The sequence below is a fragment of the Sapajus apella genome, unplaced genomic scaffold (assembly GCF_009761245.1).
Source record: "Sapajus apella isolate SASKATOON/1434 unplaced genomic scaffold, GSC_monkey_1.0 scaffold13, whole genome shotgun sequence".
Taxonomy (NCBI): domain Eukaryota; kingdom Metazoa; phylum Chordata; class Mammalia; order Primates; family Cebidae; genus Sapajus; species Sapajus apella.
The window spans coordinates 28,980,771-29,007,235 of NW_022436953.1; the positions used below are offsets into that span (position 1 = coordinate 28,980,771).

Here is a 26,465-nt window from a genome sequence, read left to right on the forward strand (position 1 = left end):
TGTTCCAGGGTGAGGAGGACACAGAAGACTGGGGGGAAGGTGGTGTCATCGCCCCGGCAGGAGGAGGAGCAGAGAATGGAGTAGGAGGTATCTTTTCTTGTTGAAATGCAGCCGTTGTTTTGTCAATCGGGCTGAGCCTGCTCTTCCACCCATTTCTGACAGTCGTCTTTCACATTCTCCTTGTGTTTCCTGCCACTGCAGTGTGCCTTTCTCACAGATGGAGAGTCATGGGTGAGGTATTATGACATGGTAAAAGCCCCGTAAAACTGCATACCTCAACCATACCTCGGCTTTCTATTGAAACTGCTCTCTGTGACCCTAATGTGACAGGCAAGTAATCCAAACCCACACCGTCTTGGCCCCTGCAATTTGTAATAAGTAATTAAGGTCGGTGATTTCCACCCAACCCAGACAATGTGTAAACTAATGATTATCTTGACTTATGTGAACCACTTAAGTAACAATTGGAATGACCAAAGTCCCCTGGCTCTTGGAATGTCCAGAGCCCCTCACCCTCATCTCCGCCCAGGAGGTGATTGACAGAATCCCCTGGCCCTCTGAATGTCTGAAACCCTTTGCCCCACCCCCGCCCCTCACCCTCACTCCAGAGGTGGTTTTATGGGGATAAAAGGTCTTGACACCCTCCATTCGGGGCCACTGGTTGGAGAGACGCGAGTCCTCCGTGGCCGCCGGCAATAAAGACCCTGCAATTTGGCATACTTTTGTCTTGGTGTTGACTTTCTATGCTCGGTTCACTTCAACAGTATATTGCAGCAGTCACAAGAAAACTTGGGGCCGGGCGCGGTGGCTCAAGCCTGTAATCCCAGCACTTTGGGAGGCCGAGGCGGGTGGATCACGAGGTCAAGAGATCGAGACCATCCTGGTCAACATGGTGAAACCCCGTCTCTACTAAAAATACAAAAAATTAGCTGGGCATGGTGGTGCGTGCCTGTAATCCCAGCGACTCAGGAGGCTGAGGCAGGAGAATTGCCTGAACCCAGGAGGCAGAGGTTGCGGTGAGCCGAGATCGCACCATTGCACTCCAGCCTGGGTAACATGAGTGAAACTCCGTCTCAAAAAAAAAAAAAAAGAAAACTTGGGCATGTTGCTCTACACGTTGGCCGTTCCGTTCCCAGGAATTTTTTTTTTTTTTTTAAGGAAAATTTGTATTTTAATTATTTTTACGTACAGAAAACTCAACAGCGCATATTTAACTCAGTTTAGTCACCAGTTCTTTAGCCTTTGCCTTTTCGAGCTTGAGTGATGCGAGCCACACAGACTTGGGACCCAGGACACTGCCTCCCCAGTGACGGCAGATCTCATTGTATCCGTTATTGTAATTGGTCCTGATAGTTTCCACCAGCTTAGCCAAAGTGCCTTTGTCTTCCAAGTTAATTGTGTGAAGGCGACAGTGGTGAAGGTCTTCCTGTGGACTAGACGTCCCAGTCTTGCCTTCCCCTCGATGATGCAGTAAGGGACTCCCATTTTACGACACAGGGCAGGCAAAAAGAAAACCAGGGCAGTGGAATCCACGTCGTGTGCAGTCACCACCAGCCGAGCTTTCTTGTTCCCCACCAAGGTGGTGACCGTGTTAACTCCCGCTTGAAAGACAGGTGGTCTCTTAGTGGGGACTTCCCCTTTGCCAGCAGCTTTCTTCTCCGCCCTGGCCAATAGCCTCTGCTTCTTCTCTTGCGTTCTCTTTGGTCTGTACTTGTGGGCCAGCTTAAGTAGCTGAGCAGCGTTTGGCGGTCCAGGGCCTGGGTGAACTGGTTAATTGCAGGAGGCACTTTCAGCCGCTTATAAAAGGATGGCTCTCTGCCGCTGCAACCTGATATAGCGGGGCCACCTCACAAAGCAGGTGAGGTCTCTTTTGGGCTGGATGTCCTGTCCAAGGCCAAAATCCTTTGACCTTTTCTCAGACAGGGGATTCACCACTTTCTTGGTCTCCTGCTTCTTCACGACAGCAGGGGCTGGAGCCACCTTCTTCCCCTTGGCCTTCTTTCCTTTCAGCATCTTGGGAGGCAGGAGGAGAGAGCAGGAATTCTTAAATTCTGGATTGAAGTTACTTGGTCATATGCTACCCAGTGACTTGCTTTTTAATTCTCTGAATTACTTCATAATTTGAATAGAAATAATTAATTTTTCTATAGTCTAATTTATCAATATTTTCCTTTGTGGATATTTTTGATTGCAGGGGAGTTTTAAACTTTCTCTTTTCCCTGAAGTTTCGATAATTTAAATCTCTGTAATAAACTTGATAGTAGCCAGATTAGCAGGAGCAATGGCATACAGACTGATTATGCACATATGCACAGGAGTCCACAAAATGAGACTCACAGAAGAGCCAGGTGGTTGAAGCTTAACTAGCAAATGGAGCTACAGAAGCAAACAGGAGCTTAAAGGCCCCTGGAGGGTAGTGGGACAAGCTATGGGAGGGTGAGGGGAGGAACTGCACTGGGAACAAAGGCTGTCTTATTATGCAGAAATCAAAGTCCCTCAGGTAGCAGCCTTCACAGTAGGTGAAAAGTCTGTCTGGGTGTGGTATCTTGAGCTTGGAGACCTTTGAGTTTCCTCCTTTTCCTCTGGAGTCTGGTTAAGGTAGATCCCAGGACAGAGGGAAGGGTTTATGACAGACAATAGCAGTCTCCTGGGGGAACTTCTCTTAATCAGATAAGGGAAACCAGGGAAAGCACTTCCTGCATTTGCTGCTTCCCAGGTGCTCTCAGTTTGAAGTCTAAAGTTGCTTATTTTGGGGTATTTTTTTGAGCCCCAACATTTTTATAAAAATTTGTATCTAATTCAATGTCATCTTCTAGAAGCCTTTTCATATGTAGCACATCATCTATCTAGAAAGGATTTTTATGTATGGTATTGTTAACAGTGGAGGGTGTCCAGGTTCTTGGCGTCTTGAACAAAGAATTGGACAAAACACACAAGGAAGGAATGAAGGGATTCATTGAAAATGAAATGACATTCCACAGCATGGAAGTGACCCTGAGCACAGGGGCTCAAAGGTCTTGTTACAGAGTTTTTGAGTTTAAATACCCTCTACTTGGGCTACGCCCTATGTAAATGAAGAGGATGAAGTAAAGTTACAAAGTAATGGAGAGGATGTTTCCTGTTATAGCTGAAGTGTGAATTGGCCTGATGTTCCCTGCCTCCAGAGCCTAATTTCCTGCCTCGGTATCAAGTGGGAAACTTTTTCACATGGCTATCCGGTTGACCTGGCCACTGTTTATTACAATGACCATCTTTTCTTTTGAGACAGAGTCTTGCTCTGTCACCCCAGCTGGAGTATAGTGGCATAATCATGGGTCACTGCAGTCTTGACCTCCCTGGCTCAAGCGATCCTCCCACCTCTGCCTCTGAGGAGCTGGGACGGCAGGCACACATGCCACACCCAGCTTTTTTTTTTTTTTTTTTTTTTTTAGTAGACATGAAGTCTTGCTGTGTTTCCCAGGCTGGTCTCTAGCTACCGGACTCAAGCAATCCTCCTGCTTTGAGCTCCAGAAGTGCTGGGGATTATAAACAGGAACCACTGCACCTGGCCCATTTCATTGATCTTCAGTGTCACTTTTATGGTAAATCAAGCACCATATACATGGGCGTGCTTTTGGCCTCTGTAAGTTTATTTTTTAAAATTTGTCCACAAGTTATTGGGGTACAGGTGGTATCTGGTTATATGAGTAAGTTCTTTGGTGGTGATTTGTGAGATTTTGCTGCACCCATCACCCAAGCTGTATGGCCTGCACCCTATTTGTAGTCTTTTATCCCTCGCCCCCTCCCCACACTTACCCTCAAGTCCCCAAAGTCCATTGTATCATTCTTATGCCTTCGCATCTTCATAGCTTAGCTCCCATTTCTGAGTTACTTCACTTAGAATAATACTCTCCAATCCCATCCACGTCACTGCAAATTCTGTTAATTCATTCCTTTTTATGGCTGAGTAGTATTCTGTCATACAAATATACCACAGTTTATCCACTCATTGATTGATGGGCATTTGCGTTGGTTCCACAATTTTGCAATTATGAATTGTGCTGCTATAAACATGCATGTGAAAGTATCTTTTTCCTATAATGACTTTTCTTCTAGGGAGATACCCAGTAGTGGAATTGGTGGATCAAATGGTGGTTCTATTTTTAGTTGTCTTTTTTTTTTTTTAAGACAGAGTTTTCTTCCTCTTGCCCAGGCTGAAGTGCAATGGCACAATCTTGGCTCACCACAACCTCCGTCTCCTGGGTTCAGGCGATTCACCTGCTTCAGCCTCCCGAGTAGCTGGGATTACAGGCATGTGCCACCATACCCGGCTAATTTTTTTTTTTTTTTTAGTAGAGGTGGGGTTTCTCCATGTTGGTCAGGCTGGTCTCGAACTCCAAACCTTAGGTGATCTGCAGAACTTGGCCTCCCAAAATGCTGGGATTACAGGTGTGAGCCACCACGCCCGGCCCTATTTTTAGTTCTTTAAGGAATCTCCACACTTTTCCATAGTGGCTGTATAGTTTACATTCCCACCAGCAGTGCAGAAGTGTTCCCTGTTCATTGCATGCATGCCAACATCTACTGTTTTTTGATTTTTTTTATTATGGTCTTTCTTGCAGGAGTAGATGGTATCACATTGTGGTTTTGATTTGCATTTCCCTGATTTGCATTTCCCTGATTGTTAGCGATGTTGAGCATTTTCTCATATGGTTGTTGACCATTTGTATATCTTCTTTTGACAATTGTCTATTCGTGTCCTTAGCCCACTTTTTTTTTTTTTTTTTTAATTGTACTTTGGGTTCTGGGGTACATGTCCACATCCTCCATCTCCACTCCTCCTTCCCCCCCATCACCTACATTAGGTGTTTCTCCCGGTGTTATCCCTCCCCATCTTCCCCAACCCCTGCTGTCCCTCCCCTCCCCTCCACCCCCGTCACCTAGCCTAGTAGTATTGTTCCCTTTCCTGTGCCCAAGTGTTCTCATTGTTCATCACCTGCCTGTGAGTGAAAACGTGGTGTTTGGTTTTCTGTTCTTGTGTCAGTTTGCCAAGAATGATGGTTTCTAGATTCATGCATGTCTCTACAAAGGACAATAACTTGTTTTTTACGGCTGCATAATATTCCATGGTGTATAAGTGCCACATTTTCTTTGTCCAGTCTATCATCGATGGGAATTTGGGTTGGTTCCAGGTCTTTGCTATTGTAAACAGTGCCACAATGAACATATGTGTGCATGTGGCTTTATAATAGAATGATTTATAATCCTTTGGGTATATACCCAGTAATGGGATTACTGGGTCAAATGGAATTTCTATTTCTAGATCCTTGAGGAATCGCCACACTGTCTCCCACAATGGTTGAACTAATTTACACTCCCACCAACAGTGTAAAAGTGTTCCTTTTTCTCCACATCCTCTCTAGCATCTGTTGTCTCCAGATTTTTTAACGATTGCCGTTCTAACTGGCGTGAGATGATATCTCAATGTGGTTTTGATTTGTGTTTCTCTAATGACCAATGATGATGAGCATTTTTTCATGTTTGTTGGCCACAAAAATGTCTTCTTTTGAAAATTGTCTGTTTATGTCTTTCGCCCACTTTTGAACGGGTTTGTTTTTTTTCTTGTAAACCTGTTTTAGTTCTTTGTAGATTCTGAATATTAGCCCTTTGTCAGATGAGTAGATTACAAAAATTTTTTCCCATTCTGTTGGTTGCTGGTTCACTCTAATGATTGTTTCTTTTGCTGTGCAGAAGCTCTTAAGTTTAATTAGATCCCGTCTGTCTATTTTGGCTTTTGTTGCCAGTGCTTTTGGTGTTTTAGTCATGAAGTCCTTGCCTGTGCCTATGTCCTGGATAGTTTTGCCTAGGTTTTCTTCTGTGATTTTTATGGTGTGTGTTCTTATGTTTAAATCTTTAATCCATCTGGAGTTAATTTTGGTGTAAAGTATCAGGAAGGGGTCCAGTTTCAGCTTCCTGCATTTGACTAGCCAGTTTTCTCAACAGTATTTATTAAACAAGGAATCCTTTCCCCATTACTTGTTTTTGTCCAGTTTGTCAAAGATCAGATGGTTGTAGATGTGTGGCGTTGCTTCCGAGGCCTCTGTTCTGTTCCATTGGTCTATATCTGTTTTGGTACCAGTACCATGCTGTTTTGATTACTGTAGCCCTGTAGTATAGTTTGAAGTCAGGTAGCATGATGCCTCCAGCTTTGTTCTTTTTGCTCAGGATTGTCTTGGCTATGCAGGCTCTCTTGTGGTTCCATATGAAATTTAAAGTCGTTTTTTACCGTTCTGTAAAGGTCAATGGTAGCTTAATGGGGATAACATTGAATCTATAAATTACTTTGGGCAGTATGGCCATTTTCACAACATTGATTCTTCCTAACCATGAGCGTGGAATGTTTTTCCATCTGTTTGTGTCCTCTCTTATTTCCTTGATCAGTGGTTTGTAGTTCTCCTTGAAGAGATCATTTACATCCTTTGTTAGTTGTATTCCTAGGTATTTTATTCTTTGTAGCAATTGTAGATGGGAGTTCACTCATGATTTGGCTCTCTGTCTGTTGTTGGTGCATAAGAATGCTTGTGATTTCTGCATATTGATTTTTGTATCCTGAGACTTTGCTGAAGCTGCTTATCAGCTTAAGGAGGTTTTGGCTTAGTCCACTTTTTGATGGGATTTATTTTATTCTTTTTCTTACTGATTTGAGTTTGTTGTAGATTCTGGATATTAGTCCTTCATCAGATGTATAGATAGTGAAGACTTTGTCCCACTCTGTAGGTTGTCTGTTTACTCTGCTGACTGTTCCTTTTGCCATGCAAAAGCTCTTTAGTTTATTTACGTCCCAGATATTTATCTTTGTTTTTATTGTTTGCTTTTGGGTTCTTGGTCATGGAATCCTTGCCTAAGCCAATGTCTAGAAGGGTTTTTTCCAGTGTTGTCTTCTAGAATTTTTATAGTTTCAGGACTTAGGTTTAAGTCCTTAATCCATCTTGAGTTGATTTTTGTATATGGTGAGATGAGGATCCAGTGTCATTCTCCTATGTGTGGCTAGCCAATTATCCCAGCACCGTTTGTTGAAAAGGGTGTCCTTTCCCCACTTTGTGTTTTTTTTTTTTTTTTTGAGACGGAGTTTCACTCATGTTATCCAGGCTGGAGTGCAATGGCGCAATCTCGGCTCACCGCAACCTCCGCCTCCTGGGTTCAGGCAATTCTCCTGCCTCAGCCTCCTAAGTAGCTGGGATTACAGGCATGCACCACCATGCCCAGCTAATTTTTTGTATTTTTAGTAGAGACTGGGTTTCACCATGTTGACCAGGATGGTCTCGATCTCTTGACCTCATGATCCACCCGCCTCGGCCACCCAAAGTGCTGGGATTACAGGCTTGAGCCACCGCGCCCGGCCCCCCACTTTGTTTTTGTTTGCTTTGTCCAAGATCAGTTGGCTGTAATTATTTGGGCTTATTTTTGGGTTCTCTATTCTGTTCCATTGATCTATATACCCATTTTTATACCAGTACCATGCTGTTTTGGTGACCATGGCCTTATAGTAGTTTGAAATCAGGTAGTGTGATGCCTCCAGATTTGTTCTTTTTGCTTAGTCTTGTATTGGTTATATAGGCTCTTTTTTTGGTTCCATATGAATTTTAGAATTTGTTTTTTCTAATTCTGTGAAGAATAATGATATTTTGATGGGGAGTGTGTTGAATTTGTAGATTGCTTTTGGTGGTGTAGTCATTTTCACAATATTGATTCTACCCATCCATGAGCATGGGATGTGTTTCCATTTGTTTATGTCATCTTTGATTTATTTCAGCAGTGTTTTTTAGTTTTCCTTGTAGAGGTCTTCTGCCTCCTTGGTTAGATATATTCCCAAGTATTTTATTTTATTTTATTTTGCAGCTATTGCAAAAGAGGTTGAGTTTTTGCTTTGATGCTCTGCTTGGTTGCTGTTGGTGTGTAGAAGAGCTACTGATTTGTATACATTAATCTGGTATCCGAAAAACTTGCTGAATTATTTTATCAGTCCTAGGAGCTTCCTGGAGGAGTCTTTAGGGTTTTCAAGGCAAACAATCATATCATCAGCAGACAGTGACAGTCTGACTTCCTCTTGACCGATTTGGATATCCTTTCTTTCTTCTGTCTGATTGCTCTGGCTAGGACTTCCAGTACTGTGTTGAAGAGGTGTGGTAAGGGTGGGCATCCTTGTCTTGTTCTAGTTCTCAGCGGAAATGCTTTCAACTTTTTCCCATACAGTATTATGTTGGCTGTGGGTTTGTCATAGATGGCTTTTATTACATTGAGATATGTCCCTTGTATGCCATTTTTGCTGAGAGTTTTAATCATAGTGATACTGGATTTTGTTGAATGCTTCATCTGCATCTATTGATGATAGCATTTTTTAAAAAAAATTTTGTTTATGTAGCATATCACATTTATTGACTTGTATATGTTAAACCATCCCTGCATTCCTAGTATGAAGCCCACTTGTTCATGGTGGATTATCTTTTGATATGCTGTTGGATTTGGTTAGCTAGTGTTTTGTTAAGAATTTTAGCATCTATGTTCATCCAAGATGTCAATCTGTAGTTTTCTTTTTTGGTTATGTCCTTTCCTGGTTTCGGTATTAGGGGGGTGCTGGCTTCATAGAAGCATTTAGAACTTCTTTATCTTGTGGAATAGTGTCAATGGGATTGGTACCAATTCTTCTTTGAATGTCTGGTAGAATTCTGCTGTGAATCCATCTGGTCCTGGATTTTTTTTTGTTCTTGGTAATTTTTAAATTACCATTTCAATCTCAATGCGTATTTTTGGTCTGTTCAGGGTGTCTAATTCTTCCTGATTTAAGCTGGGAGGGTTGTATTTTTTCAGGAATTTATCCATTTCTTCTAGGATTTCTACTTCATGTGTTTAAAGATGTTCACGGTAGCCTTGAATGATCTTTTGTATTTCAGTGTTGTCAGTTGTAATTTTTCCTGTTTCATTTCTTAATGAGGTTATCTGGATTTTCTCTTTCCTTTTCTTGGTTAATTTGGCTAATGGTCTCTCAATTTTATTTATCTTTACAAAGAACCAGATTTTTGTTTCTTTTATGTTTTATTTTTTATTTTTTGGTCTCAATTTCATTTAGTTCTGCTCTGATCTTTGTTATTTCCTTTCTTCTGCTGGGTTTGGGTTTGGTTTGTTCTTGTTTCTCTAGTTCCTTCAGGTGTGACCTTAGAATCTTAGGTTGTGCTCTTTCAGTCTTTTTCATGTAGGTGTTCAGGGCTGTGAACTTTCTTAGCATCACCTTTGCTGTATCCAAGAGGTTTTGATAGGTTGTGTCATTATTGTCATTCAGTTTGAAGAATTTTTTTTTTTTTTTTGAGACGGAGTTTTGCTTTTGTTACCCAGGCTGGAGTGCAATGGCGCAATCTCGGCTCACCGCAACCTCCGCCTCCTGGTTTCAGGCAATTCTCCTGCCTCAGCCTCCTAAGTAGCTGGGATTACAGGCACGCACCACCATGCCCAGCTAATTTTTTGTATTTTTGGTAGAGACGGGGTTTCACCATGTTGACCAGGATGGTTTCGATCTCTTGACCTCATGATCCACCTGCCTCGGCCTCCCAAAGTGCTGGGATTACAGGCTTGAGCCACCGCGCCCGGCCCAGTTTGAAGAATTTTTAAATTTCCATCTTGATTTTCTTTTTGACCCAATGCTCATTCAGCAGCAGGTTATTTAATTTCCATGTATTTGCATTATTTCGAAGGTTCCTTTTGGAGTTGATTTTCAGTTTTATTCCACTGTTGTCTGAGAGAGTGCTTGATATAATTTCAATTTTCTTAAATTTATTGAGGCTTGTTTTATTGGCCTCTGCAAGTTTCATTGTTTGTCTATATTTGGTTTGGTTTTGGAAATAAGTATAATAAAACACAGTCCCTGCTCTTAAAGTTTATATAATCAGTTAAATAGCTAATTTCAATATAATGTGGTATGGAAGAAAAACATATTAAATTGTGCTGTGTTTAAACTTTCAGAATTGAAGTGTTAATTTCCTTACTAAAGTGACCCTTCTAATGCAGCAGGAAGACTGTTCTCATAATGAAAAGATAGTTTGCATTTGATTATTTGGCTTTTCTTTATAGTTTACCGTGCATAAATATATCCGTAAACATGAATTAGTATAATTTGTCCTGTTTTGGGGCAGCATCTACATTACAGCACTGGCTGAGGACTGGGCTGAGCGTGGCTCCAAGGGAATCCAGCCTTGGGCTGTAGGTGGCAATGTTGGGCAGGCAGATGAAGGCTCCGGGATGTCTGCCTAGTCATGGGAACTGAGCCGTGGGCAGAATTCTAGTCCTGCATGAATTAAGGCTGGTCCCCGAATCAAGTGGAAGAAACAGAACAGACTGGAGGAGGAGGAGCGGGGAGGCCCATGATGAGAGCCGCTGCTGTTTATTTAGCGCTGTGTACTGAGCTCTGTGCAGGGCACCTAACAGCTTAGCTCGCAGCAAATCAGTTCCTACGACCTGTGCTCCCTACCTTTTTTTTTTTTTTTTCCAAATTGCGAAGAGAAAGCTGGAATGTGGCAGAACCAGGATTCTATCCCAGTTTGGCTGTTCTCACAACTCTGCTCTGAATCATCAGGTGACAACAGTGACACTGGAATTGGCAGTTGCTGCTGTTCGGGTGCAGCTGGTACCTGCCCTACAGGATGGCGCCTGGGCCTGGCTAGCCGTGGTCCCAGTGCGACGCTGTTTCATCCCCAGACCGCTCTGTGCTGCAGTTGCGCAGGGTGGAGGCTGTGCTGTCCATGCCCCAGGCTCTTCTGCCTGGTGGTGTGGGCGACGCTGCTGGCCTTCATCCCTCTGCTTGTTTCAGCAGACACCTCCTCCTGCTCTGATAGACACCTGCCTTGGGGCATCCCCCCATTCATTCCTTCATGGAAAGCCAGCCTATTTTACTTTGTGGTCATCTGTGTAATATTTCTTCATCGCATCGACAGCAGTTTGTAACTGGGGGATGGTCTGATTGTTATCTCTCTGCCCTGTGGAACTATGAGCCTCCTGAAAGCAGGGGCCACGTCTGAGCTCACGGTGGTATTCTCATAGCTTTACATGGCACCTGACATCCAGAAGCCTTTCCTACCTACGGGATGAATGAATACGTGATGACTTCCTTAAACTAATTTTTGTCTCTTACTTCTTCCTAGTTGCCAGGTGGTATAAGACAGCAGGGTTATGATCTAATATATATTTGATGTGGTAAGAAACTAAAGACTTGTTGGGAGCTTCAGTCTCATTTGGGGCAAATCAACATTTTGTGATTCTGAAGCCGTTTGGGGAGTTGTCCTTAAGAAAAAGAATGCTAATTATAAACACAAAGTTTGCTATAAATCTGTCTTTTAGAATGCCAATAAGTATAAATAATTACAAAAAGCTGACAAATGTCACAAATGCCATAACATTTGGAAAATAACATTTATTTGCCAATATATTTCTATAATACCATCTACATATTTTGGCTACAGGTTATTATATTACCTTTTGTAAAACAATTCTGTTATAACTTCAGTGGCTAGAATAGAAAGAAATTTAGTCTTTCTATTAATATAGTAATTAAACTTTTTTCTTCAGTTTAAAATTGTTAAACTTGCATAAACTTTTTGCTGTATTATATGAAGACTACGTTGTTTAAGCTAATAAGGGCCACCAGTGGGAGATTTGCATATTTTCTTTATCTTCTCTGAATTCAGCATGTGTAGGTAGTAGCACATTTGATGGTAGATTTTCAATTACCAGAAGGCATGGAGCATATTCCTGGAGCATCAGTTTCACTTGCTAATATACATGTAGAAACGTTCTTATATTAAGACAGATGGAAACATTAGAATACAGTGCAAAACGTATAATTTAAAGCTCAAACACCAGAGTTCATAAATCTGTAATTTTGAGCTAATAGCTTGAGACTTTTGAATCTAAGACAGTAATCCTAATTTCCATCATAGTGTTTCCATTTGTTTATAGATATTCAGTTGAATTTAGTGATTTATTTTGTCCTCTTTTTATTCCTTAACTGAAATTTAAAGTATAACTTTTTATAGAAATAAAAAGGATATACAGAAAAATGCACATACTGTAAGTGTATAGCTTGCTGAATTTTCACAAAGCAAACCCACTGGTACATCCTGAACCCAGATTAAGAAACAGAAAATTGCCGCAACCCCAGAAGTACCTCTTCTTCCTTTCCAGATGCAATCTCTGTGCTTGCCGAGGTAACTACTGCCCTGACTTCTAACAGCATGGGTTAGTGTTGCCAGCTTTTGAACTCTGTAAGTGGAAGTGTACAGTATGTACTTGTTTGGATCTGGCTTATTTTCCCCACCATTATATCTGTAAGATTCATTCATATTGCTGTAGATAGTTGAAGACCCTTCTTTCTCATTGGTATTCCATTAATGAATTGTCATTTATTTATTCCAGTATTGATAAATAATTTGTATAGTTTCCAGTTTTTGGCTGTTGTGAATAGTACCTCTATGAGCATTCTCGTACATGTCTGTTGGCAAACATTTGTATATATTTCCGTTGACTGTATCCCTAAGAGTGGAATTGTTAGGTCATATGGTATGTATATGACTGCCTTTGGTTAGATATTGCCAACAGTTGTTCAAAGTCGTGACTTACCCACAGTGTATGGAAGCTCTATTTTTGAGACAGAGTCTTGCTCTGCTGCCCAGGCTGGAGTGCAGTGGTAAGATCTCAGCTCACTGCAACCTCTGCCTCTGGGTTCTAGCAATTCTCCTGCCTCAGCCTCCTGAGTAGCTGGGGCTACAAGCGCATGCCACCACACCCAGCTAATTTTTTTTTGTATTTTAGTAGAGATAGGGTTTCACCATTTTGCCTAGGCTGGTCTCGAATTCCTGAGCTCAGGCAATCCACCGCCTCAGCTTCCCAAAATACTAGGATAACAGGCTTGAGCCACTGTGCCCGGCTAGAAATGTTTTTTTTTTTTTTTTTTTAGATATATTGCATGATTATATGAGAGTTCTCATTGTTCTACATCTTTACTAACGGTATTTTCTGTCCTTTTAATTTTTAGACTTTGTAGTACCTGTGAAAGTAGTTTCTCATTGTGGTTTTAATTTTCATCCTAGTTTATTACAGACATGTTTGAAAAGATTCTGCTACACAACTTGTTTTTTGGTATTGAGTAAACTTGTAGAATTGTCATGTTTGGAAAGATATCTATCAACTTTTTTCATTTATAAGCTTTAAGATTTCAGGGTATTTCCCGTATGTAGGAGTCTGATTGAATATGGTATGGACAGTGGAGTACCACACAACTAGATTTAAAAAAAAAAAACAAAACATAAACTCAGTGAACTAATAGGGCCTGATTTTCTTTTTTTTTTTCTTTTTCTTTTTTTTTTTTTTTTGAGACAGAGTCTTGCTCTGTCGCCAGATGCCAGGCTGGAGTGCAGTAGCATAATCTCAGCTCACTGCAACCTCTACCTCCCAGGTTCAAGCAATTCTCCTGTAGCTTAGCCTCCCAAGTAGCTTGGACTACAGGCGCACATCACCACGCCTAGCTAATTTTTGTATTTTTTGGTAGAGACGAGGTTTCACCATGTTGGCCAGGATGGTCTCGATCTCTTGACCCCGTGATCCGCCCACCTCAGCCTCCCAAAGTGCTGGGATTACAGGCGTGAGCCACCGCGCCTGGCTGGAGTGATTGTCTATGATACATAAAACAAAAACTGCAAAATGTATAGCTAGAATGATGTATATGCCTTTTGTGCATATGCATATTTGTATATCTGTCTTCGGAAAAAATAAGCAAAAGAATAAATCAAACAGAAATGAAATGAAATACCCACAACAGGAAGTAAGGGGGAATAAGTTTAAAGGGATAGGTAAGGGAGTGAGACTTAAAGCTATTTACAAAGGTAACTTTAACAACGTTTACCAGGTAGCTGTTAAACCACGTCAGTGTTTTACATATTCAAAACTTAAAATTTACAAAGATGGAAAAAACAGAAATATAAACAAAGCAAGTAGACATAGTTTATTAACAAACCACACAGAAAAATAATTCATTGAACTTGTAAACACGTTTTTCTGACTCCATACCAGATTGTAAAGGCCTACTGACCATTACTCAGTCTCTTGGTAGTTTTGATGCTATTTTGGTAGTTACAAGGCTATTCTATTGCTATTTTGATGCTATGTTGTTAGTTTTTGATGTATTCTGGGATTGAACAATGGAGAAACTATTCTGATGCTTTTGAACGTGATTCTCACTGCGGAAGAAAGAATATGTAAATATGGAAGGAAGAAAATAATATTGTCATATTGGATTTGAACTGGAGTAAACAGTGTAAATTCATGATTTAAAAAGAAATCTGATTGCCCACTGAAAAGTCTAGAAGCAATGACTTCCCAGTAAAAATGAACACACTCAGTGTAAGACCTCTCTTTCTAAATATATTTTCCATTAAAAGGAAGTAGGGTAAATGGCTTAGCAAATTGGATGATTCTGGTATTGGGGCATGAAAACTGCAAGGTGAGCGTAGAATAACCAATGTGCCAGGGAGGCAAAGAGGTGCCAAACATGTCTGGGAAGTGGCTGGGCACAGCGTTCACATCTGTAATCCCAGCACTTTGGCAGGTTGAGGTGGGTGGATCACTTGAGGTCAGGAGTTTGAGACCAGTCTGGCCAAAATGGTGAAACTTTGTGTCTACTAAAAATACAAAAACGAGCTGGACATGGTGGCAGGTGCCTGTAGTCCCAGCTACTTGGGAGACTGAGGCGAGAATTGCTTGAACCTGAGAGGTGCGGTGAGCTGAGATTGCACCACTGCACTCCAGCCTGAAGCACTCCAGACAGAGTGACACTCTGTCTCAAACAAAACAAAACAAAAAACAACCAAAAACCTCTAGGGAGTGCCAAAAGTATCTATAACTAGCTTGAAGGATCTTCCAGTAGCCAAATTTGGAACTATTTGAGTATCAAAAAGGATAATGTTAATCTTTTCCATGGAGAAATGTAACAAACTCCACTGTAACCAAGTCATCAAAATTAGAATCGCTAATTATGAAACACGCCAACCTCATGTGCCACCTGATGTGATGCAATGGAAAATACACAGTATCATCTATGTATTCTTTTTGCTACGTCTTCAGTCTGAATATGATTGTGCACATATACCAGGTAAATTGTGGCACATTTCACAAAACAACTGGCCTGGACTCTTAAATGTGAATGTGAAAGACAATGAAAGATGGCCTCTGTTCTAGAATAAAGGAGACAAAAGAGACACACCAGCTAAATGCAGTTTATGATTCTTCATTGAATCTGATGGATTGCAGGAAAAAAAAACCTAGCTAAAAAGAAAAAGGGCAATTGGGAGAAATTTGAATATGGTCTACATATGCAGTAATATTAAATCAAACTTCTCCATGTAATGGTATTGGGTTATGTAGGAGACCATCCCTCTTAGGAGATACCTGCCAAAGTACTTAGAGAAGCATTATGATATTTGTAACTTAGACTTAAATGGTTCAGTAAAAAACAAAAGTGTACACATAATATATCAGAATAAAGCAAATGTGGCAACATTTTAAGAATTCATTGTACTGTTCTTTTATCTTTCTGTAGGTTTGGAATTTTTGAAATAAGTTAGAACAGTGATTTCAGGGCATCTTAAACCAGTGACTAATCCCCATATCTCTTTAAATTAAGGATACTAATTTACCATTTTGTCATCTATGGTTCCTAATAGGAAACCTGTTAATATAACTCACAGTATTAATAAATCAAAAGAATGGTGAAAAGGCATTGATCAGTCTAAATCCTTTCTATTTTAAAAATATTTTTAAAGTAGGAAAACACAGATGATTCTTTACATATTACATTCTAAATGCCAGCATTGTGCTTTAAGGGAGCAATACCTAGAAGCATTCTCATTAAACACAAGGTCAAGAAAATAATTTCTACTGTCACTATTTTTTTTTTTTTTTTTTTTTTTTTTTTGGTGCAGTCTCTCACTCTGTCATCCAGGCTGGAATGAAGTGGCATGATCTCAGCTCACTGCAAAATCTGCCTCCGGGTTCAGCTGATACTTCTGTCTCAGCCTCCATAGTAGCTGGGATTACAGGTGCCCACCATCACACTCAGCCAATTTTTTGTATTTTTAGTAGAGATGGGGTTCACCATGTTGGCCAGGCTGATCTGGAACTCCTGACCTCAGGTGATCTGCCCTCCTTGGCCTCCCAAAGTGGTGGGATTACAGATGTGTAATCCCAGCACTTTTCATGTTTATAATTCAGTGGTAGTAACTAACATAGATAAGAAAAAAATTAGAAATACAATTTGGAAAGGAGAAGATAAATTTATTTTTTTATATAGGAATATTTAGCCAGAAAACCTGAGGGAATGAAATGAACAAACCATTACACGTAATTATTGAGATGTCCATGTAAAAAAAATTTAAGAGAATGCTGCTTCCAGAACTATAGAAAATGAGATATTCAGAAGGACTCCCTCTCGTTATGAAATGACTATGATATGTCTAGATCCTGGCTATGATGGATGCATTGCTGGGTTCACAGGAAGCGAGTGATATTTTCCAAGACCCACTCCCTCACTAAGGGGAGTACCAAACTATAAGAGTAATAAATGGAAGCAGTGAGTTTTAAGACAGCAGTGTATAAAGTTAATATGTCATGAACAAGTTGCATTTATTTAGAAATACAAAGAAGCTTAATGTTAGGAAATTCTATAAATGTTTACCATATTAACAAATGAAAAGAGAAATACCATTTGATCATTTTGACAGCAGAAAAATAATTTGACCATCAACACTCAAATATGATTAAAAGCTCTTAGCAAAGTAGGAGTAGGAACTGATAAATGGTATGTATTAAATCTTTTTATGATGATACTAAAAGCATTCTCTCTAAAAATCATGATCAAGAAAAATATAACATCGAGGCCAGGCGCGGTGGCTCACGCCTGTAATCCCAGTACTTTGGGAGGCTGAAGCAGGTGGATCACGAGGTCAAGAGATTGAGACCATCCTGACCAACATGGTGAAACTCTGTCTCTACTAAAAATACAAAAATTAGCTGGGCGTGGTGGTGGCGTGCGCCTATAATCTCAGCTACTTGGGAGACTCAGGCAGGACAATCATGTGAACCCGGGAGGCGGAGGTTGCAGTGAGCTGAGATCGCACCACTGCACTCCAGCCTGGCAACAGATCGAGACTGTCTCAAAAAAGGAAAACTGTAGCATTGAACACTGTTGGACAAGAACAACAAAGGCTATAGACTAGAAAAGCTGAAACTAAATTGTCTTTTTTGTCTTTTGTAGATGTTTATGATTATTTACCAGAAAGGTAGAGGTCATATTATACCTTACAAAAACCAAAGAGAAACCACTTCTAAGAAGATCGTTTCACAAGGTGGCTACCAGAAGAGCAATATGCAAACATCAGTTGATGTACCTCTATATACTAATTGTTATAAAGCATAATTTTTAAATCTAGCAATTTTTTTTTTTTTGAGACAGTTTTGTTCTTGTCACCCAGGCTGGAGTGCAATGGCATGATCTCGGCTCACTGCAACTTCTGCCTCCCAGGTTCAAACTATTCTCCTGCCTCAGCCTCCTAAGTAGCTGAGATTACAGGTGTGCACCACCATGCCTGGCTGAGTTTGGCATTTTTAATAGAGACGGGTTTCGCCGTGTTGGCCAGACAGGTCTTGAACTCAGGTAATCTACCCACCTCAGCCTCCTATATTGTTGGGATTACAGGCATGAGCCACCGTGCCAGGCCCCAACAATTTGTTAATTGACAAAATATACTCTTAGACAAAATTTTGAAGAACTTATGGAAACATCAAACAAAATATGTATAAGCCCTGTAGCAAAAACATGGACAACTTGACTGAAAGATATTACAATAAACTTAAAGTTGACAGGCAGGTGGACTTAATATTAGAAGGATACAAATTCTCTCCAGTTGAAGTATAGATTCAATGCAATTCCAGTTAAAATGGTGCTGGGCCAAATGGTATCAATGTGGGAGAAAACCACATGAAATTGGATCTGTGTTTTACTCCATATTATACAAATTCCAAATGGATTAAGCATTTAAATGTGAAAGGCTAAACTTAAAAACTTTTGGAAGGATATATTGGAAAATATATTTCTGAACTTGGGATAGGAAATAACATTTTCACAAAGGTAAACTGTAAAGAAAGTGAAGTAATAAGCCACAATCCTGCAGAAATTCTGTACTTGCAGCATTATCTGACTGGATGAGATTTCAAACTACATAAAGAATTTCTACAAGTCAGTTAAGTAAATGGAAAGATAAGCAGCTTATGGACAATGGACATTTTACAGAAGAAGCAGTTTTACAAATCATGGGAAGGCATATAAGCTGTTTGGAAAACAGGGAAATAAAAGTGAAGCCCATTGTAAGATACGATTTTGTATGTACAGGATTGGCAATAATTAAGTCTGATAACGGATTATGGGTCAATGGAAACTCATACTTCAGGGGAAAGTGGATTAGTACGATCACTTTGAGAACAATTTGGCATTATCACATGAGTTTGAATACTTGTGTAGCTGTTGACCAATAGATTTCACTGCTAGATCTAGGTCCTAAAGAAACTCGGATGTGGATACCAAGAAACCAACAGTATTCGTAGCTGTACCGTTTGCAGTAGCAAAGGCCCAGAAATGACCACATGTCCATTGTAAGGAGCCTGAGGACATTATGGTATATTCACATGATGAAATATAACACAGCAATGGAAAAGTGTGAGCCACAGCTATTCACAACTTGATATATCCAAATAACATGACATTTAATAAACCAAGTCTCAGAAAAATGATACCGTTTTATACCATCAGTACAATGGTATTAGCATTATATCAGCAAAACCAAACCGTACAGAAGAATTCACATGTACAATGTTATGTCACTTTTATAAATAATAGGGATGATATACACAAAACTGGTGGTGGTTTCTTTGGGGGTTAGGGGAATAGGATGGGGCCAGCAGACAAGTAGAGCCATTAATATTAGCAATGTTGTGGCCTTCAGAAGGGGGCAGGTTCCCAGCGTGTGCCTGTTACATTTTATTAGGTATAGGGTCCAGATACCCTTCTGAAGTCAAATGTCATGATAATGATGAAGGAAAAAATGTGAAATAGCTTCTGTATATAAAGAGTAATCTGTTAGAGTTAATATAATAAGGGAACTTCTTAGATAAAATGCTAGGAATAAATCTCTTGGGCAATGTGCAGGAGCATTGTGAAGACATCAGGAGTCTGCTGAGAGCCACAAGACAAACTTGGAACAAAAAGTCACAATTTGTTCTTCGAAAAATTTATCCTTAATGGACTGTTAGGTGCAGCAAACCACTGGCACATGTTTACCGATGCAACAGACCTGCACATCCTGTGCATGTATCCCAACACATTACCAACTTAAATCCAGAAAAATATATATGTGTGTATATATATCTAGATACATATGTATATATGTGTGTGTGTGTGTGTGTGTGTGTGTGTGTGTGTGTGTGTGTGTGTATGTATATATATATTTTTTTTAGGTTGGATGCAGGGGTGCAATCTTGGCTCACTGCCACCTCTGCCTCCCGGGTTCAAGCGGTTCTCCTGCCTCAGCCTCCCGAGTAGCTGGGATTACAGGCAGAGGCCACCACGCCCAGCTAATTTTCGTATTTTTAGTAGAGATGGGATTTCACCATGGGATTTCATCGTGTGAATATACCATAATGTCCTCAGGCTCCTTACAATGGACATGTGGTCAGGCTGGTCTGGAACTCCTGCCCTCAGGTGATCCACCCATCTTGGCCTCCCAAAGTGCTGGGATTACAGGCGTGAGCTTCTTAATGTCAGAATAATTTGCTTCTTGATGTTAGAATAATTTCTATTAATTTCATTTTTCATCTTTAATCACCCTTGTTTCATAGTTCAGTAATTTTCTCTATTTTCTACTAAACTCTTCATATGTCTAAATTAGGATTTGGACAATTTATATTTTTTTCTAAATTAGTCTAAAATTGTTTTCTAAATTGCAGTTAAAATGATGTATTTAACCTTTGTTAACTTTTAAAATATTGACATATAATTAACATACCACAAAGCTCACCCTTTGAAAATATGCACAATTTGCTGGCCTGTTAGAGTATTCACAGAGTTGTACAATAGTCACCATTGTCTATCTTTAGAACATTTTCATCACCCCCAGAAGGAATCTCTTAATCATAGCAGCCATTCTCCATTTTCCTCTTCTTTCAGCCGTTTGCAACCACTAATCTACTTTGTCTGATTTGCCTATTCTGAACATTTCACATAAATAGAATTATACAATATGTGACCGTTTGTGCAACCTTTATTAAATTTTGAATGAACTTTTTGTATTCATGCTCCGGTTTTCCTTCTGAGTCAGAAAATATAAGAGCGTTTAAGATGTTGTGTACTTCGTGATACAAGATCTTTTTTTTTTTTTTTTTTGATACAAGATCTTAATGCTTTACAATCGGCAAACCATCTCACTATCTTTCGATTCTTGAATACTGAGTTGGCATGGGTGATTAAAATACTGCATGTAATATACAAGATAAATTCAAGAAGAACATGTAACTTGCAAAATCTGAAGTAGTCAGCAACTTCAGAGACTGGGAAGGCAGCTTTCCCAGGGATGACTAAGTGATAAACCAAACTGTGTCCAGAATATTAAGTACTTACTACTGTTTTTAAAGAGTGCTGGAAACTTAATGTCTTCTGATAGTCACGTTTTTATATGACTGATTGCAAATGCAAGATACAGGTTAAAGTTGCTCAGAACTTACTCTGTTAAAAAGACAATCCCTCATTTGAATTATTCTGTGTATACTTTAATTTCAGATGAATTTTGACAGTTAAAAGTTGGTTTGCTGTATAACAAATGATTTTTCTATTTTAGAGTAGCACACAGTAATGGGATACGCAAAGCAATTTGCTCCCGGCGAATTTGTAGCCATGATATTATTTGGTGTTTGGTTTGTTTACTCGGTTTCCACTTAATTTTGTACACATTTTCCCTTATTTTGTTTAATTCTCCATGAGCTATTTTGGATAAATAAGTCACATTTGTCCTTCTACCTTTATGGTTTTCCAGGCACTGATGTAAAAACCGATCAAATGTAGCAATTAACTGGATGATTCCTAGAAATTTCTGTTACTCAAAGAGCACAACTTTTTCATGTGATCTCTGATGAATAAACTTTTTTCACTTAATACCTTCCACTATTTTTCTTAATACTTCAGCATAATACTTGATGTTCTGGCCAGGTGCGGCGGCTCATGCCTGTAATCCCAGCAATTCGGGAGGCTGAGTCAGGCGGATCTCAGGTTCAGGAGTCTGAGACCAGCTTGACCAACGTGGTGCAACCCTGCTTCTACTAAAAATACAAAAATTAGTTGGGTGTGGTGGCGCATGCCTGTAATCTCAGCTACTCAGAAGGCTGAGGCAGGAAAATCGCTTGAACCCAGTCTGGAGTGCAATGGCACAATCTTGGCTCATACCATTGCACTCCAGACTGGGCAACAGAGTGAGAGACTGTCTCAAAAAAAAAAAAAAAATACTGTATGTCCCTTCATTGTCCTGCAAGCTGATGGTAAAGTGTATTATAATTCATTTATGTGCAATCCAAGTAAACATAGCTTCATTGTGTTCTGTGTGTCTTCTGATTAAGAGCTCAATACATTTAATCTAGTCTGAAAATTTGCCTGCCATAAGTCATGTGTGTCTTGTTAAAAATTTTAATAATAAAAAATATATATATTACATTTTCTTTGGAATAGACTGGCCAAGATGTTATAACAATTCATTCTTATTTCTTATAATACCTGTTTAGAAGACAGTTGAACAAATCCTTTGTGTTCTACTTGATTCTCTGTAAACAGGAATCATGATTTTGGAGGCTGAAAAATTTGCAGCTTGCCAGTGTTGCTGTGAATTGCTCAGTGTGACAGGCAGGGATGAAAGTTCAAGGTGCTTATGGAAGTCAACACATTGCTTACATGAGGCTGTGTTGACTGTGGAAACTGTTTTCTGTTTGGAAGGTTTTGTTTTCTATTACGACGATTCTGATTCTCAATCTTCTGTTACTACCAACATTTTCTTGGTGATTGATTCTTAATGAAACAGTTCTGTATACCATTTCAACCATCAGAGGTTTTTAGTCTCCGTGGTTTCATAGGAGAGTTCTTGACATTTTGAGGCTCCTGCCAATCTTTATTCTTTCAATTTCCTTTTTTGGTTTCCGCTAAGATACTTTCCATTGAGTTTAAATTTTTGGAATGGTCAATAATTGTAGAAAAAAGAATTTATCTGAAATTGAGACATACACAAAAGCAATTCAAATGCATTTAAAAACTGCCACTGTGTTCATTCGAGCCCTATAATTGTGTAACCAAATTATTCTCATGCTATAAACATTGAATTATTGATGGGATACATGTAGGAGTTGTTCGCTGGAACATTTCTTCCTTCAGGCCACGATGCTGTGTTGGTGGCGATTTTGTATGGTGCTTTATCTGGAACTGTCAGACTTTGTGGAGACAAGATAGATCAGATCAGTTCAGGTGTGCACGAATCAGGCGGCCTCATCCCCAGCTATACTTACTATTTATAGTAATATTTGGTGTTTGCGTCCTACAAACCCAGGAATTTTGACAAATTTTTAAAATTTTGATAACACATTTTATTTAACCTCTATATCCCAACTAGTATTTCAACATGTAATTAGTATGAAGCCATTAGTGAGATATTTTGCATTGTTTTTTCACATCAGGTTTTCAATATCTAGTATTAAAATCATAACACATCTCAATTTGGACTAGCTACATCTTTTTTTTTAAATTATACTTTAAGTTCTGGGGTACATGTGCAGATGTTTGTTTCATAGTTACACACATGCCGGGATGGTTTGCTGCATCCATCACCCAATCATCTACGTTAGGTTTTTCTCCTACTGCTACCCATCCCCTAGCCGCCCAACCCACAACAGGCCCCAGTGTGTGATGTTCCCCTCCGTGTGTCCATGCGTTTGCATTGTTCAACTCCCACTTACGAGTGAGAACATGCTGTGTTTGGTTTTCTGTTCTTGTATCAGTTTGCACTGAGAATGATGGTTTCCTGCTTCAATCATGTCCCTGCAAAGGACATGAAATCATGATTTTTTTTCTTTGTAATTTAGTCTTTATTTCATAATCATAAAGTTAACTCTGAAATCCAGCTAGGCATGGAAAGGGAAAAAGGAAAACATAGAACCCAAAGGGGACTGCAGTGAGAGCCCAAAGATTCTAGGATACTGCGAGCCAATGGGGTGGAGGGGTGCTCTCCTGAGCTGCAGAAGGAATGGTCTGGTGGTTAAGATAAAAAAAAAAAACGTTGGCTGGGCGCGGTGGCTCAAGCCTGTAATCCCAGCACTTTGGGAGGCCAAGGTGGGTGGATCACGAGGTCAAGAGATCGAGACCATCCTGGTCAACATGGTGAAACCCCGTCTCTACTAAAAATACAAAACATTAGCTGGGCATGGTGGCGCGTGCCTGTAATCCCAGCTACTCAGGAGGCTGAGGCAGGAGAATTGCCTGAACCCAGGAGGCGGAGGTTGCGGTGAGCCGAGATCGCGCCATTGCACTCCAGCCTGGGTAACATGAGTGAAACTCCGTCTCAAAATAAATAAATAAATAAATAAAAAATAAAAAGATAAAAAAAAAAAGTCAAACTTGTTAGAGTTGTCCACAGCCAGCAGTGGTGATCTTTTGCTGGTCTTGCCATTCCTGGACCCAAAGTGCTCCGTGTCCTCCACGATATTCATGCCTTCTTCCACCTTGCCGAAGACCACATGCTCGCCACCCAACCACTCAGTCTCGACAGTGCAGATGAAAAACTGGGAACCGTTTGTGTTGGGTCCAGCATTTGCCGTGGACAAGATGCCAGGATCTGTATGCCTTAGGATGAAGTTCTCATCATCAAATTTCTCCCCATAGATGGACTTGCTACAGTGCCATTATGGTGTGTGAAGTCACCACCCTGACATATAAACCCTGGAATAATTCTGTGAAAGCAGGAACCCTTATAACCAAATCCTTTCTCTCCAGTGCTCAGAGCACAAAAATTTTTTGCTGTCTTTGAATCTTGTCTGCAAACAGCTTGAAGGAGTCATGGCCCAAGAGCTGGCTGTTGACGGTAATGTCGAAGAACACGGTGGGGTTTAACTCATCCATTTTTATGGCTGCATGGTGTTCCATGGTGTATATATGCCACATTTTCTTTATCCAGTCTTTCATTGATGGGCATTTGGGTTGGCTCTAAGTCTTTGCTATGGTGAACAGTGCCACATTAAACATGTGTGCATGTGTCTTTATAATAGAATGATTTATAATCCTTTGGATATATACCCATTAATGGGATTGCTGGGTCAATGGTATTTCTATTTCTAGATCATTCAGGAATCACCACACTGTCTCCCATAATGGTTGAACTAATTTACACTCCCACCAACAGTGTAAAAGTGTTCCTATTTCTGTTGTCTCCAGATTTTTTAATGATCACTATTAAAAAGCATCTGTTGTCTCCAGATTTTTAAATGATCACTATTCTAACTGGTATGAAATGGTATCTCAGTGTGGTTTTGATTTGCATTTCTCTAATGACCAGTGATGATGAGCTTTTTTTCATGTTTATTGGCCACATAAATGTCTTCTTTTGAGAAGTATCTGTTCATATCCTTCACCCACTCATTGATGGGGTTGTTTTTTCTTGTAAATTTAAGTTATTTGTAGATTCTGGATGTTAGCCCTTTGTCAGATGGTTAGATTGCAAAGTTTTCTCCCATTCTGTAGGTTTCATGTTCACAGTAATGATAGTTTCTTTTGCTGTTCTATAGCTCTTTGGTTTAATTAGATTTCATTTATCTATTTTGGCTTTTGTTGCCATTGTTTTTGGTTTTTTAGTCATGAAGCCTTTGCCCATGCCTATGTCCTGAATGATTTTGCCTAGGTTTTCTTCTAGGGTTTTTATGGCTTTAGGTCTTAGGTTTAAATCTTCAATTCATCTTGAGTTAATTTTTGTATAAGGTGTAAGGAAGGGATCCAGTTTTGGCTTTCTGCATGTGGCTAGCCAGTTTTCCCAATATCATTTATTAAATAGGGAATCCTTTCCCCATTGGTTGTGTTGTCAGGTTTGTCAAAGATCGGATGGTTGTAGATATGTGGCATTATTTCTGAGGCCTCTGTTCTGTTCCATTGGTCTGCATCTCTGTTTTGGTACCAGTGCCATGCTGTTTTGATTACTGTAGACTTGAAGTATTGTTTGAAGCCAGGTAGTGTGATGCCTCTAGCTTGGCTTTTTTTGCTTAGGATTGTCTTGGCTATGCGGGCTATTTTTTGTTCCATGTGAAATTTAAGGTATTCGCCCCCCCCCAATTCTTTGAAGAAAGTCAGTGGTAGCTTGATGGGGATAGCATTGAATTTATAAATTACTTTGGGCAGTATGGCCATTTTCATGATACTGATTTTTCCTAACCATGAGCATGGAATGTTTTTCCATTCGTTTGTGTCCTCTTATTTCCTTGAGCAGTGGTTTGTAGTTCTCCTTGAAGAGGTCCTTCACATCCCTTGTAAGTTGTATTCCTAGGTATTTTATTCTCTGTAGCAGTTGTGAATGGAAGTTCACTCATAATTTGACTTGTTGGTGTATAGGAATGCTTGTGATTTTTGCACATTGATTTTGTATCCTGAGATTTTGCTGAAATTGCTTATCAGCTTAAGGAGATTTTGGGCTGAGATAATGGGGTCTTCTAAATATACAATCATGTCATCTACAAATAGAGACAATTTGACTTCCTCTTTTCCTAATTGAATACCCTTTATTTCTTTTTCTTGCCTGATTGCCCTTGCCAGAACTTCCAATACTATGTTGACTAGGAGTGGTAAGAGAGGGCATTCTTGTCTTGTGCTGGTTTCCAAAGGGAATGCTTCCAGTTTTTGCCCATCCAGTGTGATATTGGCTGTGGGTTTGTCATAAATAGTTCTTATTATTTTGAGATATGTTCCATCAATACCTAGTTTATTGAGAGTTTTTAGCATGAAGGGCTGTCGAATTTTGTCAAAGGCCTTCTCTGCATCTGTTGAGATAATCTTGTGGTTTTTGTCTTTGGTTCTGTTTATGTGATGGATTATATTTATTGATTTGTGTATGTTAAACAAGGAATCCCAGGGATGAAGCTGACTTGATCATGATGGATAAGCTTTTTGATGTGGTATTGGATTTGATTTGCCAGCATTTTATTGAGGATTTTCACATGGACGTTCATCAGGGATATTGGTCTGACATTTCCTTTTTTAGTTGTGTCTCTGCCAGGTTTTGGTATCAGGATGATGTTGGCCTCATAAAATGAGTTAGGAAGGATTCCCTGTT

General features: G+C 39.8%; 1 protein-coding gene and 1 long non-coding RNA gene across 4 annotated transcripts in view; both read left to right on the plus strand.

The window, feature by feature from the left end:
• FANK1 (fibronectin type III and ankyrin repeat domains 1) overlaps nucleotides 1–26,465 on the plus strand; it is a 149,794-nt gene that overhangs the window by 38,445 nt on the left and 84,884 nt on the right. The gene's annotated exons all lie outside the window — the stretch shown is intronic.
• LOC116554116 lies at nucleotides 9,102–26,306 on the plus strand. The gene is made up of 3 exons (XR_004270055.1): nucleotides 9,102–9,218; nucleotides 14,272–14,276; nucleotides 26,296–26,306. It is a non-coding gene; the product is annotated as an uncharacterized LOC116554116 (long non-coding RNA).